Raw genomic sequence first — 18798 nt, forward strand, 5'->3', positions numbered from 1 at the left:
TATGACAATTAAGCTAATCTCTCTTAGCTTGCCTTTGCAGCACATGAGAAAAACAGTGACAGCCAGATAGTATGTAGATAATGAGAGGGCTTGTAATACTCATTCATAAACAGGATGTCTCCATCAAACCCTTCTCAGGTTAAGAGAAACCTTCAGAGGTAAAGATAGAAAGAATGTGGGAACCAGAGTGACTGGAGAACACTGAGATCACAAGGGCCTCTATTTCAGCATGACCCATGCACATAACAGCTCACACATACAGAGACAGCATGCACAAACCCTACATGGCACTGTACCAGGTCTTTTGTGTAAACATTGGCTTCCGCTATAGTGTTTTTATGAGATTCCTGAGTGTTCAAATAACTTGGCCTCTGTTTCTTTTGACTTCTATTTGATTCCTTTTTATTTTGTTTGTTTTGTACAATTCCAAAATATTAGTTTTTATTTTATTTTATTTTATGTTAATCTTAAGAAGCCTGCTTGTTTCCTAAAGAAAGACAGAAAGAGTAGATGCACAATACAAGTATTGTATTTAAGTGGAAGGAATTGGGAGAAGTAGGAGGGAAAATCATAATCAGTATATATACACACAGCATAAATATCTAGATTCAGTGAAATAACAAATAGAGAATTCACAACAGAGGAATCTCAAATAGCCAAGAAGAACTTAAAAGAAATGTTCGAAGTCCTTAGTGATCAGGGAAATACAAATCAAGAGAACACTGAAATTCCACCAGTCAGAATAGCTAAGATTAAAAACTCAGTCGATAGCATATGTTGGTGAGAATATGGAGAAAGAGAAACACTTTTCCACTGCCAGTGGAATTGCAAACTGGCGCAATCACTCTGGCAATCAATCTGGACATTCCTTAGAAAATTGGAAGAACCAGCTATACCACTCTTGGTCATGTATCCAAATGATGCCCCACCACCTTGTGTCCCATTTTGGAGATGTGGCAACAGGGGTACATGCTCCACTATGTTTATAGTAGCCTTATCTAGGATAGGCAGAAGCTGGAAACAACCCAGATGTCCCACAACAGAAGAATGCATACAGAAAATGGGATTCATTTGCACAATGGAATGCTACTCAGCTATTAAGAATGATGACATCATGAGTTTTGCAGGCTAATGGGAGGAACTAGAAAATATTTTCCTGAGTGAAGTAACTCAGACCCAAAAGTACATTCATGGAATGAACTCACTAATAAGTGTATATTAGCAAAAAAAAAAAAAAAAAGTACAGAATACCCAGGTTACATTCCACAGAACTCAAGAAGGTTACCAAATAGAAGGACCCAAGTGAAGACACTTCAATCTCCATTGGAGAGAGGGACCTAGGCAGGAGAGTGGATGGGGAGAAGGGAAGGGGAACATGATCAGGTACTTGGGGAAGGGGAAAATATGAGATAAGTGTGTAGGATGTGTGGGGAACCCTCTAGAATGCACCAAAGTCCTGGAAAGTGAGAGATTCTCAGTTCTTTATTATTATTATTATTATTATTATTATTATTATTATCATCATCATTATATTATCATTACTTTGGATATTTTATTTATTTATGTTTCAAATGTTATCCCCTTTTTTGGTTTTCCCTCTGGAAACGCCCTAACCTATCCTTCCTCCCCTTGCTTCTATGAGGGTGCTCATGCACTCCCGCCTCCCTACACTGGTGCATGGATCCTTCGCAGGACCACAGATCTCTCCTCCCATTGATGTCCAACAAGGCCCTCCTATGCTACATATGCATCTGGAGCCATGGGACCCTCTTTGGTTGTTTAGTTTCTGGGATCTCTGGTTGGTTGATATTATTGTTCATCCTATGGTTTGCAAACTCCTTCAGCTCCTTTAATTCTCTCTCTAGCTCCTCTATTGGAGATCTTGTGCTCAGTCCAATGGTTGGCTACAAGCAGCCACTTCTGTATTTGCCAGGCTCTGAAAGAGCCTCTCAGGAGGCAGCTGTATCAGGCTCCTGCAAGCAAGCACTTCTGGGCATCTTTAGTAGTGGCTGGTTTTGGTGTCTGTATATGGGATGGGTCCCCAGTTCGGGCAGTCTGCAGATGGCCTTTCCTTCAGTCTCTGCTCCATACTTTGTCTCCATATTTCCTCCTGTGAGTATTTTGTTCCCTCTTCTAAGATGGACTGAAGCATCCAAACTTTGGTCTACCTTCAACTTGAACTTAAAAAAAAATTGAAGTTTCAGGGAAGATAAGTCTTCCAAAAGTATAAAACACAAAATGATAAAATTTATTTGGGGTTTCAAGGATTCTCAGTCCTTATAGAATTAGCAATAGTGAAATATTATATTTATGAGGTTCTATGTGGGAACAATGATTCTTAATCATTGAAACTGAAAATATTAATACATCATTTTTTGCTAGAACTGTGTATATATGTTCATGATGACTTTGTGGGAATCAGATATTCAAGCTGTTCTACAGTTGTGTAAGTGTATGGTGGTACATTTTTATATTTCGAGCAGGTATTTCTTCACTTTGGAAAATTCAGTCTGCCTCAAGGAGTTAAAGTACTTTTATTTTTCTTATACAAATTTTTATTTAAATATTTTACAAAATGTAGCAAATAAAAAAATCACAAACCAAAATTAACCAGACTCAAAGGTTATACAACTCAATGAACTTCTATATATTTATAGTAGCCATTCAAATGGGAGCTAAGAAACTTCACATTGGAATTTATATTTTAACTATTGAATATATATTTCATATACTTGTTCACAACTGAAAATGAAAAATATATGATTGCCAGAACCATAAAAGGACTTCATTTTATATGCTTTTTTATAACTCTTGCTTTTTAAAACTTGAAGAGAGGATGAATATATGATTCTGGTATTTTACTTCTAGGAATATACCCAGACAACTCCATCCATACCATAGAGATATTTTCAAATCCATACTTATTGCTCCTATGTTTGCTGTAGCAATTGCTGTCAATCAGCCTCCTTCTATCAACAAATAAATGGATAATGAAAATTTGTCATGTATACACACTCACTTATTATATATCTATCTATCTATCATCTATCTATCATCTCTCTTTATCTTTCTACCTATCAATCTATTCAGACACACACACACATATATATACATATATATATATATGTATATATGAAGACATACATATATACATATGAAAACTATTCAACTCTAAAGGAAATAACAATCAAAATTTGCATAAAATGATGAAATTACAATATGTAATATTAATTAAGATCACCCAATTTCAGAAAGAAAACATGTCTTCTCTCATATGGAATATTTTCTACCCAATGGCATGTGTACATATATAAAAATGTACTTGTATATGCAATATAACACTTAAAAAGAGTAAAGAAAGACTAATTAACAGAGGACGAGGAAGAGCTAAAAGCAGGCAATGAACAAGAATTAAAATATATTTTTAAAGTAATTGGTTTTTATATTCGATATATTCTTTATTTACATTTCAAATGATTTCCCCTTCCCTGGACCCCCCCTTTCTGAAACTCCCATAATCCCTCTTCCCTCCCCCTCTTCCCCAATCAACTCCCTCCCACTTCCCTGTCCTGGTATTCCCCCACACAGGTGAATTGAGCCTTTCCAGGACCAGGGGCCTCTCCTTCCTTCTTCTTGGGCTTTATTTCATATGTGAATTGTGCCTTGGGGATTCAAAGCTTGTAGGATAATATCCACTTATCAGTGAGTGCATACCATGAGTGTTCTTTTAGGAATGGATACAGAAAATGTGGTATATATACACAATGTAGTACTACTATTCAGCCATTAAAAACAAGAAATTCATGATATTCTTAGACAAATGGATGGAACTGGAGAATATAATCCAAAGAAATTGTTTTCAACATCTGGCAAGATACAGACACATTTGTGTCCTACAGTTTCAAATGTTATTGAATGGGGATAAATTAACAAGAAACAGCATTTTTGTTAGCTATATTTTGCCAGATAGCATTAGTTCTGACTTTGAGAAAATTCCAGCACTGTTTTAGGCCTAGAAGTGTCAGAATCTTCAAGGTCTTTGTGTTTACTATGAACTATACAATTGATATGTAGCTCTGTAAAGAATGGCATTGAAATCTGACAGGATTTATATTGAATTATAACATAGCTTTTTGAAAAAAATGTCATTTTTCTATAATGTTAATTTTACTAGTTCATATTTATTGAAAAATTTTGTGTTGCTATTTGTCATGGTAATTCACATTTAGTTTGGATTTAAGATAATTCTGAATTCACGGAATTCATTACATAGCATCCCTTCATTTGCTATTTATTGACCCACTTAAAAAGATTAGTGTGACCTTTTCATTAACTGATAATTTTCTTTAAAAGTAATTTTTTACTTTTTTTAATTTATTGATATATTTATTTACATTTCAAATGATTTCCCCTTTACTGGACCCCCCACTCCCCGAAAGACCCATCAGTCCCCTTCCCTCCCCCAGTTTTCCCACCCAACCCTTCCCACTTCCCTGTTCTGATTTTGTTCTATACTGCTTCACTGAGTCTTTCCAGAACAAGGGGCCACTCCTCCGTTCTGCTTGTACCTCATTTGATGTGTGGATTATGTTTTGGGTATTCCAGTTTTCTAGGTTAATAACCACTTATTAGTGAGTGCATACCATGATTCATCTTTTGAGTCTGGGTTACCTCACTTAGTATGATGTTCTCCAGCTCCATCCATTTGCCTAAGAATTTCATGAATTCATTGTTTCTAATGGCTGAATAGCACTCCATTGTGTATATATACCACATTTTTTGCATCCACTCTTCTGTTGAGGGATACCTGGGTTCTTTCCAACTTCTGGCAATTATAAATAGGGCTGCTATGAACATAGTAGAACATGGAAAGGGAGATATTACAACAGACACTGAGGAAATCCAAAAACTCATCAGATCCTACTACAAAAGCCTATACTCAACGCAACTGGAGAATCTGGAGGAAACAGACAATTTCCTAGACAGATACCAAATACCAAAATTAAATCAGGGCCAAATAGATCATCTAAACAGTCCCATAACCCCTAAAGAAATAGAAGGGGTCATAGAAAGTCTTCCAACCAAAAAAAGCACAGGACCAGATGGTTTCAGTGCAGAATTCTATCAGACCTTCAAAGAAGACCTAACACCAATACTCTTCAAACTATTCCATAAAATAGAAACAGAAGGAACCCTACCCAATTCCTTCTACGAAGCCACAATTACGCTGATACTAAAAGTAAAGTTAAAATACATTTCAGTATTTCCTCAATAATCTCTTTTTCTAAGTACTTACAAGCTACCTTCTTTAAAAATTTATTTCAAAAAATTTAATAGGATTTAATAATGAAAATAATTCTTGGCATCTAAGTTCACGGTTACTAATTGCATTCTTCATGGTCATATATAGGACAGGTGTGTTTTACATATTTCATGTTACTGAAAACTGGATCCTTAAACATAATGTGGAAATTTCAGTACTCTAAATAGATAACTATCACAAAATATAAAATTCTTGTTATTATGCTGTTATTTCTATCTTCCCATATATATATTTCTTCAATTATTTTTTCAGAGAATAAAGACATTTTTTTAAATTTGTACCAAAATATACAGGCACATGCATTATTCTTGTTGATTTAGGACTTAATGAAGCAAATTGGGATTATATATTTTTCTGCTCAGTGAATTGAAAGGCTAATAAAAGGAAGAAAAAAAGAAACGTGAGTAAGTGTACTTTTTACTATAACATTCACAGTAGACTAAAAGTCTAGTTTTGTTTATTTTCTGTGTTTTATTTTTCTGAAAAATAATATAAAGAACTTAACTTAAACTTTTACTTGGCTCCTCAATATATCTGTGTTTATGTTTTAGGAGCAGTTGTAAAATAATCTCCATGAGTCAGCAATATATACCTTTCAATAACATGGATCAACATTATGGTAACATTATAAAAGGAAATACATTAACATTTTAGAAAGATGAGATGTTCCATTTAATGTAAAAGGTGCTATGAAAATGGTACACTTACATGGTATCTTGCTCATTTGTTTTGCATATAGTTAAAATTGGACATATCACATGCAGTTCTAGAATAAAAATTTCCCATTATAATAAATAGTGTTATTCTACAAACTATTCCTAAATCTAATAGCCTCAAAAATATCTGAGGTTTCTCCCTCTTTTCTTTAGTGACATGGCTCAAACAACAAATAAGTGTTTGTTTTCTTCGTGTATTCACAATCCTTCCATGGATATATTGTAATAGATATTATGGAGTAATCTCTTTATCTTATTGTCTACCCTCAGCTGAATCAGAAGTCTGAAGCACAGTGGTTATTTTGTAACTATGTGCTCATGAAATGAAAAACAAGTAATCAATGACTGAAAATATCCTTGGAATGAAATAGGCTGTCATATCCTAACGTTTCATAGATTTTAGAAGTTTTTCTTTCTAATATTTTTTATTTCTGAGATTACATTTAAATATTTTATGCAGTTTTAGGTGTGATAATGAAAATATATAATGCCTTATTAAATAAAAGGCACTTTTCTATATTTATGACACTGAAATGATTTTGTTGTCATTTTGCCAACTTATATAAAAACTGAGAAGTTCTTCAAAGGTAACTATAATCAGTTCTGTGTCATAACACATATTATGTTAGAAGACATATATATATATATGTGTGTGTGTGTGTGTGTGTGTGTGTGTGTGTGTGTGTGTGTGTGTTACTCTGAGGAGCAGTGATACAGAAGAAATAGTATGCTTTATGTGTAAAGAAGTTTGCATGTTATTTAATAGTGTTTGCTCTCCTGATGAATATTTATACAAGGTGAAAATTTTCAAAAAATTCGGCTAAACTATTTCAATTTCTATTTTAGCATATTTTTATTAGAAATTGAATCTTCTCTCATATAATTAATAATTCCAATTATAGTTTTCCCTTTCTCCTATCCTTTATGCATACTCTCAACTATCCTCTGCCCCAGACCTACTCCCCCTCGCTTTCCTCCGCAGAAAATAGCAGGCCTTCAGGAGAGGACAGCCAGAATTGGTAGAACAAGATACCATAAGGCAAGGAAGGTGAAAACGTCACATGGAGCTTGGACGTGGCAACCGAATGGACAGAAGACTCCCATGAGCAGGCTAAAGAGTCTAAGATTTGCTCACTCCCAAGTTTAGGAATTTCTCAAGAACACTAAGCTAACAGCTATAACATGTATGCACAGGATGTTGTGCAGATACTTGCAGGCCCCAAATTTGCCATTGCAGTCTCTTTGAGGTGAGCCTATGTGAGTAAGACTCTCTTAGTTGACTCAGTAGATCATATCTCCTGATATCTTCCATCTGCTCAGGCTCCTACAGACTTTCCATCATTGTCTTCTTCAGATGAGTTCCCTGATCTCCTACTCAGGCCCACTCAACATCCAGTAAGTGAGGAAGTCAGCTAGGTGGCTTCGGCAAGGGCTAAAAGCTGTTGACATCTGGCAATTAACTACTGCTCATAGTAAAAGGCAATAAGGAAATGAACTTAGTAACTTGGGCTCTTTAGTTCTCTGACTCCTGGGCCTCTTCCTGGAGTCTCCTTAACTCTTAGTGAGACATAGAGTATAAAAGAAAGAAAGAGAGAGAGAGAGAGAGAGAGAGAGAGAGAGAGAGAGAGAGAGAGAGAGAGAGAGAGAAAGTGAAAGAGACAGAGAGAGAGAGAGACAGAAGGAAAGAAAGAAAGATGATAGATAGATAGATAGATAGATAGATAGATAGATAGATAGATAGATAGATAGAAAGAGTCAGGCACATACATAGACATATGCACACTGGATGAAGTAGAAAAGGGCTACTACATGGCCACTTAATTGTTCTTACTTTTATGCCTTCTCAGAATAATTAACCACATGGATTTCTAAAAACATTTACATTCCTTAAGTCTGTATCAAGTTTAAACTAATAGTTCATGTCATAGATCAATGAGGTTTAAGGAGTTACAACAGATTTATTTATGTGTGTTTCCATTAAGACTAGTACCTGACTAAATGATTGTTTATATATTTTTCTGGCTCCAGGATTTCTTTTATGTTTAAAGTAATAGTTATTATGTCACAAGTTAGTACAGGTTCTCAAGAGAGATACCATCTGCCTTCTGACTTCTTACTTTGTAAGGGTACACTAGTCCATCATTTATTTTCTGTACTTGTACTAAATTGTCTATTCCCACTCCATGACAATTACCAGATAGTGGCCTCATTCCTCACCAAAACGAATGCTTACCTTGATTTTAAATTTGTTCCAAGCCAGTTTTTTTTTCATAGTGCATTTTTTTTCCTTGACACATGAATGACTATGGAGCTCAATTTGCAGGGTTGTTTCCTACAGTGTTTTCTAATTACTTTTATCAACTTAGGAATTCTATAAAATCATCATCAGGAAATCATCAGTCTACACAGCCTGACTACATGCAAGTATTCATATCGATTCAGCAGAAAATACACCCAATAGGGCCGGGTGATGCTGAGGAATCATTAGGATATATAATAGTGGTAGGAAAGGCATGTCAGCAATGAGAAGCACTCCTGGAATGAAGTCTCTAAGGACTTTGCCTCTAGAAAGCACCCATTGCAGCCATGCACGGCATTGTGCTCCAGGAAGAACAGAATACTGAAAAACTTCTTTGGGGAATCTCTAACCTGTGGAAAACTTCACAATGTTTAAAATTCAGTGAACACACACATATGTATATATAAATATATTTTCATACATTTGTGTGCATCTTTATATGTACACATATATGTGTATTTACATATATATTATATTTAAAATATCTTTATATGTGCATCTGATTCTTAAATACTTTAAATTTATATAAGAATAGGAATTCAAAAGTATTTTGAAATATTTTTATGTTATAGTACTCTATTCAATGTTGACTAACAACTTGTTATTTTCTATATATATTCTGAACATTACAGCAAGTTTTGAGAAAGAAAAGAAAGGGGGAGAGAGGGAGGTAGGACAAAAAGGATATAATATAGATTTCTGATAAGCAGTTTAAGTATTTGCATATTACCCATCAGGAAGGAACATTGGGAGTTATAACTACAGATTTTTTAACACTGCATTTGAAAAGAAATCTGGCTCCAGAGGTTATTTTAATAAGTCATAGTTTTAAATTTAGTCAACTCAATCAAATGTCAAAATGTTTATGGAAGCTTTTCTTCTCAAAATTGTAATATACGCCTGGGTAAGAGCTCATGATAATGCAAACAGTGAAAATGTCAGTGCCAAACAGTTTTTACTAGTAAGTACTGTAGGCGTAAAAGGATATTACTGAGATTTACAAAATAAGCACTGAAGGGAGTATCAATGCTGAAAATGCATTGCTTGTTTGAAACACTAATTCTCAAGTCATGGAAACTTACTTCCCTTGATGTCCTAAGTAAAGTAGAAAGAATAAAGACTTGCTTCTTGAGTTGAGGTGATGTAGCTCACTACCAAAATTGAAGATTCCTAGAGTCATTCTTAACAATAATCGCACTCATGACCAACAGATGACTCCTACCCTAAGCTAATTGATTTCTTTAGAACATCCTCACACATAATTGAGCTGTGGCCTGATAATGACATCAATCCCAAATTCTTATGTTTCTTAAAGACAAGCATTTTCTTTAATTATTGTTTAACTTTTGAGGTTGCAATATCATCACATTTATCTCTCATGCATTTCCTTAATCCCAAACCTCTCCTACACTCCATCTTGTTTCTTTTCTAAGTCACAGCATTTTTTTCATTGTTATTTGTTTCCTCTCTCTCATGCACACACACAAATACACACATATGTATGTATGCATACATGTATGTACATTCCTAAATATATAAATACAATCTACAAAATTTGTGCAGTATCACTGTTTATCTTATTCTCAACTGTCAGAAAAGTTCTCAGGGGCGGTGAGAAGGGCCAGGTCCAGCGGTCCAGTGGAAGGGCCATCAGTAGTGGAGCCAAGAAGCCACATCAGAACTCTGCCTCCAGCCAGTCAGTTACGAGAGTCTCTCTGCCATCTTGGATCTCGGGCTCCAGAGAAATCGGACACACTGAGGTACACAAATATGACCCAAGGCCAACATCGCTGGGGTCTGAGCCCGACAGGCTTTGGCCTGCACCCAGGCCCAGGGCTGTTCAGGGGGCCATCAGTGTGCGAACCCAGCCAGGAGGTTGATTGTCTTGCAGGGCACGAGCTCCGCCATTTTGACTATGGGACACCAGAGAGTTCTAGCAGGCAAAGTCAGCTAAGAGTCATAGCCTGAGGTGAACATAGAGGGGGTCTAAGACAGACAGGCCTTGGAGTGCCCACAGGCCCTCGGCTGCTTGGTGGGCCATCTGTGTGCCAACCCAGCCAGGAGGTTATTAGCACAGCAGACTCTCCCAGCATATTCAGGGAGCATGCACATGCAGCCATCCTGGCCACCTGACAGAAACAATTAACACTCATAGCCCAAGAGGAACTTTGCTTAGTCCTTAGCCTGCCAGGCTTTTGCCTAGACTCAGGGCCTCAGCAGCTAGGCTAGCCTTGTGTGCACCAACCTGGTTGGGAGATAGGCTGCACAGCAGAGTGACCAGCACTCTGAAAAGATCTTGCAGCAGCATAGACCATCAGCACTCACTGAATGAGCAAACGGGCACTGCCTGGTTCACACAGACAACCTGGGGCAAGGCACGCTAGGGCTGCAAGGACACCCAAGAGGAGGGCAGCACATTAGCAATCTGTAACAGGGGAAACCCAGCCATCCAGTGTTGCAGAGATAGCCATATAGCCTCACAGAAGGCACAAATACCAGGCAGAGACAAGACCAACTAACGCCAGAAATAACAAGATGGCAAAGGGCAAATGCAGGAATGCTGCTAACAGAAACCTAGGCACTATATCAGTGTCTGAACCAATCTCTCCAACATCAGCAAGTCCTGACTATACAAACACACCAGAATAACAAGATTTGGATTTAAAATCACTGTTCGTGATGCTGCTAGAAGAACACAAAAGGGACATAAATGAATCTCTTAAAGAAATACAGGGGACAGTCTGGCAGTTCCTCAGAAAACTGGGCACCTGACTTCCAGCGGCGGCAGCAGCAGCGGTGGCGGCAGTGCAGCAGTGGCTGGTCCAGCTGAAGGGCCATCAGCAGTGGAACCAAGGCGACACAGGGTCCAGTTAGGCCCTGCGCCCATGACCACTGACCTTCGCTGACCAGCCGGGCGGCAAGCAGCTGCAGTTGTGCGGCACCTTTCCTGCATGGAAGCCACTTCAGAACTTGGCCTCCCACCAGTCAGGAGAGGTGCATCCATCTTGGTTTCCGACTCCAGGGATCGGACAGACTGAGGTACACAAACATAATCCGAGGCCAACACAGCGGTGGTCTGAGCCCGACGGGCGTTGGCCTGCACCCAGGCCCTGGGCTGGTCGGGGGGGGGGGTGGCATCCATCGGGGTGCCAACCCAGCCAGGAGGTTTTTTGCCCAGGCCTGCACTCGTGCCACCATTTTGCCTGCAGGACGACAGAGAGCTCTGGTGGGCAGACCTGTAACAGGCATAGCCTGAGGCTAACAAAGCGGGGGGTCTAGGCCCCAAAAGGCACAGGACTGACCCCAAGAACTGGGCGGCTTTGTGGGCCATCTGTGAGTCAACCCGCCCAGGAGGTTGTTAGCACAGCAGACTCTCCCGGCACTTTCAGGGAGCACGGGCGCGCACACCCACCATCCTATTCACCTGGCTGACCCAATTAACAGTCATAGCCCTAGGGGAACTTTGCTCGGACCTTGGCCTCCCAGGCTTTTGCCTGGATTCAGGGACTGGGCGGCCAGGCTAACCTTGTGTACGCCAGCCCGGTTGGCGGATCGGCTGCCCAGCAGAGTGAGCGGAACACAGGGGAGGTCACAGCAGCATACACCGTCGGCACTCCCTGGGGGTGCACACGGGCTCCATCTGGTCCACAGACACAATCTGGGGCAAGGCCTCAGGCGGAAGCCCTCAGCTCTACTCTCTCTGCTTCCGGATCCAGATCAGCCTGGGCGGCAGCACCACATCTCCAAGTCCTGCAAGAGGCTAGCTGGGCTTCCGGGCGGCCAGCTGGGAGAAGTCAGTGTGCTCCAGTGAATTCAGCGGGCCCCAGCGGGAGCCTTCGGGTGCCTGCTTTGGGATCTGAGCAGCCTGGGCAGCAGCACCCTGTCTACAAGCAGTGCAGGAGGTAAGCTGTGCACCAGAGGCCAACTGGGAAGGGGCAGCTTGCACTGGTGAGTCCAGCACTGACAAGACAAACTAATACCAGTGAGAACTAGATGGCAAAAGGCAACGCAGGAACGTCACTAACAGAAATCAAGGCAATATGGCAACATCTGAACCCAATTCTCCTCTACCAACATGTCCTGGATACCCCATCACACCAGTAAAACAAGATTTGGATTTAAAATCACTGGTCATGATGCTGGTACAGGAACACATGAAGGACATACTTAAAGAAATTCAGGAGAAAATGGATCAAAAGTTAGAAGCCCTTGCAAGGGAAACACAAAAATCATTGAAAGAAATCCAGGAGAATACAAAAGCCAACAAGGAGGAAATGCAAAAAACACTTAAAGAAATACAGGAGAACTTTGGTCAACAGGCTGAGGTCATGAAAGAGGAAACACAAAAATCTCTTAAAGAAATACAGGAGAACTTTGGTCAACAGGCTGAGGTCATGAAAGGGGAAACACAAAAATCTCTTAAAGAATTACAGGAAAGCACAAACAAGCAAGTGAAGGAGCTAAGCAAAACCATCCAGGATCTAAAATCAGAAGTAGAAACAACTAAGAAAACTCAAAGGGAGACAACTTTGGAGATAGAAAGCCTTGGGAAGAAATCAGGGGACAGAGATGCAAATATCAACAACAGAATACAAGAGATAGAAGAAAGAATCTCAGATGCTGAAGATTCCATAGAAACCATGGACTCAACAGTTAAAGAAAATGCAAAATGCAAAAAGCTTGTAACCCAAAATATCCAGGAAATCCAGGACACAATGAGAAGACCAAACCTAAGGATTATAGGCATAGATGAGAGTAAAGATTTACAACTTAAAGGGCCAGCAAATATCTTCAATAAAATTATGGAAGAAAGAGAGAGATGCCCATGAATATACAAGAAGCCTACAGAACTCCAAACAGACTGGACCAGAACAGAAATACTTCCTGTCACATAATAATCAAAACACCAAATGTTCTAAACAAAGAAAGAATACTAAAGGCAGTAAGAGAAAAAGGCCAAGTAACATATAAAGGAAGACCTATCAGAATCACAGCAGACTTTTCACCTGAGACTATGAAGGCTCGAAGGTCCTGGGCAGATCTCATGCAGACTCTAAGAGAACACAAATGCCAAACAAAACTAATATATCCAGCAAAACTCTCAATCACCATAGATGGAGAAACTAAGATATTTCATGACAAAACCAAGTTTACCCAATATCTATCCACAAACCCAGCCCTAAAAAGGATAATAGGAGGACAACACCAATACAAGGAGGGAAACTTCACCCTGGAAAAAGCAAGATAGTAACCTTTCATCAAACCCAAAAGAAGTTAACCAATCAAATTTAAAAAACAATGTCAAAAAAGACAGGAAGTAAAAATCACTATTCCTTAATATCTCTTAATATCAATTGACTGAATGCCCCAATAAAAAGACAGAGACTAACTGAATGGATACGTAAACAGGACCCTACATTTTGCTGCTTACAGGAAACACACCTCAGGGTCAAAGACAAACACTGGTTTTGTCATGGAATATCTCAGCACATGGTACCTTCTCCAAAATCGACCATATAATTGGTCACAAGAGAGTCCTCAACAAATATACAAAGATCGATCTAATCCCATGCCTCCTATCAGATCACTGTGGAGTAAGAGTGGTCTTCAATGGCAACAATAACAACAGAAGGCCCACATACACATGGAGGCCAAACAATAATCTACTCAATGACACCTTGGCCAAAGAAGAAATAAAGAAATCAGAGACTTTTTAGAATTTAATAAAAATGAAGTCACAAATTACCGAAATCTTTGGGACACAATGAAAGCAGTGCTAAAAGGAAAACTCATAGCCCTGAGTGCCTCCAAAAAGAAAATGGAGAGTGCATACATTAGCAGCTTGAGGACACACCTAAAAGCCCTGGAACAAAAGGAAGCCAATTCACCCAGGGGGAGTAGAAGACAGGAAATCATCAAACTCCGGGCTGAAATCAGGCCATTGTAAACAAAAAGAACCATACAAAGAATCAAGAAATCCAGGAGCTGGTTCTTTGAGAAAATCAACAAGATAGATAGACCCTTAGCCAGACTGACCAAAGGGCAGAGAGAAAGTATCCAAATTAACAAAATTAGAAATGAAAAGGGGGGTATAGCAACAGAAACTGAGGAAATTCACAAAATCATCAGATCTTACTACAAAAGACTATACTCAACATAACAGGAGAATCTGGAGGAAATGGACAATTTCCTAGACAGATACCAAATACCAAAATTAAATCAGGACCAAATAGATCATCGCAAGAGTCCCATATCTCCTAAAGAAATAGAAGGGGTCATAGAAAGCCTTCCAATGAAAAAAAGCACAGGACCAGATGGCTTCAGTGCAGAATTCTATCAGACCTTCAAAGAAGACCTAACACAAATACTCTTCAAATTATTCCACAAAATAGAAACAGAAGGAACACTACCCAATTCCTTCTATGAAGCCACAATTACGCTGATACCAAAACCACACAAAGATCCAACAAAGAAAGAGAACTTCAGACCAATTTCCCTTATGAACATCGATGCAAAATTACTCAATAAAATTCTTGCCAACCGAATCCAAGAACACATCAAAACAATCATCCACCATGATCAAGTAGGCTTTATTCCAGGGATGCAGGGTTGGTTCAATATATGGAAATCCATCAATGCAATCCACTACATAAACAAACTCAAAGAAAAAAACCACATGGTCATTTCATTGGATGGTGAAAAAGCATTTGACAAAATTCAGCATCCTTTCATGCTTAAAGTCTTGGAAAGAACAGGAATTCAAGGCCCATACCTAAACATAGTAAAAGCAATATACAGCAAACCAGTAGCCAGCATCAAACTAAATGGAGAGAAACTTGAAGCAATACGATTAAAATCAGGGACTAGACAGACTGCCCCCTTTCTCCTTATCTTTTCAAAATTGTACTTGAGGTACTAGCTCGGGCAATTAGACAACATAAGGAGCTCAAAGTGATACAAATTGGAAAGGAAGAATTCAAACTATCATTATTTGCAGATGATATGATAGTCTACCTAAGTGACCCAAAAAACTCCACTAGAGAACTCCTACAGCTGATAAACAACTTCAGCAAGTGGCAGGTTATAAAATCAACTTAAGCAAATCAGTAGCCTTCATATACTCAAAGGATAAGCAGGCTGAGAAAGAAATTAGGGAAATGACCCCCTTCACAATAGCCACAAACAGTATAAAGTACCTGGGGGTGACTCTTACCAAACATGTGAAAGATCTGTATGACATGAACTTCAAGACTCTGAAGAAGGAAATAGAGGAAGACCTCAAAAAATGGAAAAACCTCCCATGCTCATGGATCGGCATAATTAATATAGTTAAAATGGCCATTTTGCCAAAAGCAATATACAGATTCAACACAATACCCATCAAAATCCCAAGTCAATTCTTCATAGAGTTAGAGCAATTCTCAAATTCATCTGGAATAACAAAAAACCCAGGATAGCTAAAACTATTCTCAATAACAAAAGAAATTTGGGGGAATCAGTATCCCTGACCTCAAGCAATATTACAGAGCAATAGTGTTAAAAACTGCATGGTATTGGTACAGTGACAGGTAGGCAGATCAATGGAAGAGGATTGAAGATCCAGAAATGAACCTACACACCTATGGCCACTTGATCCTCAACAAAGGGGCTGAAAACATCCAATGGAAAAAAGATAGCCTTTTCAACAAATGGTGCTGGTTCAACTGGAGGTCAGCATGCAGAAGAATGCGAATTGATCCGTGCTTGTCTCCTTGTACTAAGCTCAACTCCAAATGGATCAAGGACCTCCACATAAAGCCAGACACTCTGAAGCTAATAGAAAAGAAACTGGGGAAGACCCTTGAGGACATCGGTACAGGGTGAAAGTTCCTGAACAGAACACCAAGAACTTATGCTCTAAGATCAAGAATTGACAAATGGGACCTCATAAAATTACAAAGTTTCTGTAAAGCAAAGGATACCATCAAAAGGACAAATCGGCAACCAACAAATTGGGAAAAGATCTTCACCAACCCTAATCATATAGAGGGCTAATATCCAATATATACAAAGAACTCAAGAAGTTAGACCCCAGAAAACCAAATAACCCTATTGAAAATGGGGTACAGAGTTAAACAAAGAATTCTTACCTGAAGAACTTCGGATGGTGGAGAAACATCTTAAAAAATGCTCAACTTCACTAGTCATCGTGGAAATGCAAATCAAAACAACTCTGAGATTTCACCTTACACCAGTCAGAATGGCTAAGATTAAAAATTCAGGAAACAGCAGGTGTTGGCAAGGATGTGGAGAAAGAGGACCACTCCTCCACTGCTGGTGGGGTGGAAAATTAGTACAACCACTCTGGAAATCAGTCTGGTGGTTCCTCTGAAAACTGGGCATGTCACTCCGAAAGATCCTGCTATACCACTCATGGGCATATACCCAGAGGATTCCCCAGCATGCCATAAGGATATATGCTCCACTATGTTCATAGCAGCCCTATTTATAATAGCCAGAAGCTGGAAAGAACCCAGGTATCCCTCAATAGAAGAATGGATGCAAAAAATGTGGTATATATACACAATGGAGTACTATTCAACCATTAGAAACAATGAATTCATGAAATTCTTAGGCAAATGGATGGAGCTGGAGAACAGCATACTAAGTGAGGTAACCCAGTCTCAAAAGATCAATCATGGTATGCACTCACTAATAAGTGGATATTAGCCTGGAAAACTGGAATACCCAAAACATAATCCACACATCAAATGAGGTACAAGAAGAACGGAGGAGTGGCCCCTAGTTCTGGAAAGATTCAGTGTAGCAGTATAAGACAAAACCAGAACAGGGAAGTGGGAAAGGATGGGTGGGAGAACGGAGGGAGGGAAGGGGGCTTATGTGACTTTCAGGGGGTGGGAGACCAGAAAAGGGGAAATCATTTGAAATGTAAATAAAAAATATATCGAATAAAATTTAAAAAAAAAAGAAAAGTTCTCAGATTTATTCTGTTATCAGTGTTCTTATTATCTATTTTCTTTCCTCCATTTTTCCAGGAATGTTGTTGATTCTCCTGTTTTTTATTTAATAATAAGAGACAAATAAATATGCAAGCCATTTTTTGTACTGTAAAATGCTATTTTTCTAGTCATTTCCTGAGTATCTTACCAAACTACAATAGATTTATTGGAGGATGTATACATATAAAAGAAATTTATATTCTTATTAAATAGTGATGTGCTCTGTGAACCATAGTTTTAGATACACTAGTGCACTTCTTGCATTATTAACTATGCGTCCAGTTGGTGGGTTATAGGAGCTCAGAGGTTGACTGGGGGTAAGCATGAGTGTTATTTTTTAATGAGAATGAGGTAGAAACAATGGGATCTCACAGCAGAGTGGAGCACAGCACAGTTGTTCTCTGTTAAGGTCCATCCTGGAATTTGGATATGAAAAGGGGCAGCAGTTTCACTTTACTCAGAGTCTTCAAGTATCCCTCTATCCATCTCCATGTATTTGTGCACCATTTTGTCTCTCTAATTAATTCATTATCTTTTCCATTCATTACAATCTTTAAAGATTTTAAGATGAACTCTAAATACGACACACTTCAAAGAAAAGTGAACACATCTACAAAGACACATTTTGCAGGCATGAAAACATTCAATAGTATATGACATAAGCACTTCATATATCCTTTTGGAAGGTAAAGTTCAACGCATTTAATAATCTTGTTTTTTTTGACGATGAGTTATCATATCTAAACATACAAGTCTTTGCATTTAATAGGAAAATGAAAGTCTTTGCAATTAAAATGTGTATATTTTATAATATGTCTGATAGTAAATAAACTCAATTATTTAATGACTTAATTGAATGCATTGTATCTCATACACAATTGTGTGAAGCCATCAGTTACTCCATGTGGATGTTCTAGTAAACAAAAAACAAATTATTTATCAATGGCATCAATTTCATACTGAATTGCTTTTGAGAACAAAGTTTTCTGAACAAATTTGTTAACACAACATTCCTTCCAGAATTTTTTAATTGTACTTTGAAGTAAAATTACATTGAATTTATAAGTTAATGTATTTATTTTTATGGTTAACATTTTATTTGTATGAAAAATAATCTCTGTTATATAAAGGAATATCTGATATATGAAATAAACATATGATGCAAAGACAGTTTCATATTGTGACCATTCCATGCCTACCAGAGCAACTTGCACCTGTGCCTCCATCCATGAAATATCTGAAATGATTTAATCTTTCTATTTTATTAAAACATAAACAGCAAAATTAGCTTTATAGAGAAAAAGTATACTTTAGGAACTTGAAATTTCCAAGTTCCTAATTTTAAATTTATCCCTCACCAATAAACAAACATCAAAGAAGCTTCCTTTTTTGCTGTGAAGTTACATCATAACTTATTGAAGTATCTAATAGAGGCAAGCCTAAGTCTTCAGTTATGAGTGG

The sequence above is a fragment of the Apodemus sylvaticus genome, chromosome 8, assembly GCF_947179515.1.
Source record: "Apodemus sylvaticus chromosome 8, mApoSyl1.1, whole genome shotgun sequence".
NCBI lineage: Eukaryota > Metazoa > Chordata > Mammalia > Rodentia > Muridae > Apodemus > Apodemus sylvaticus.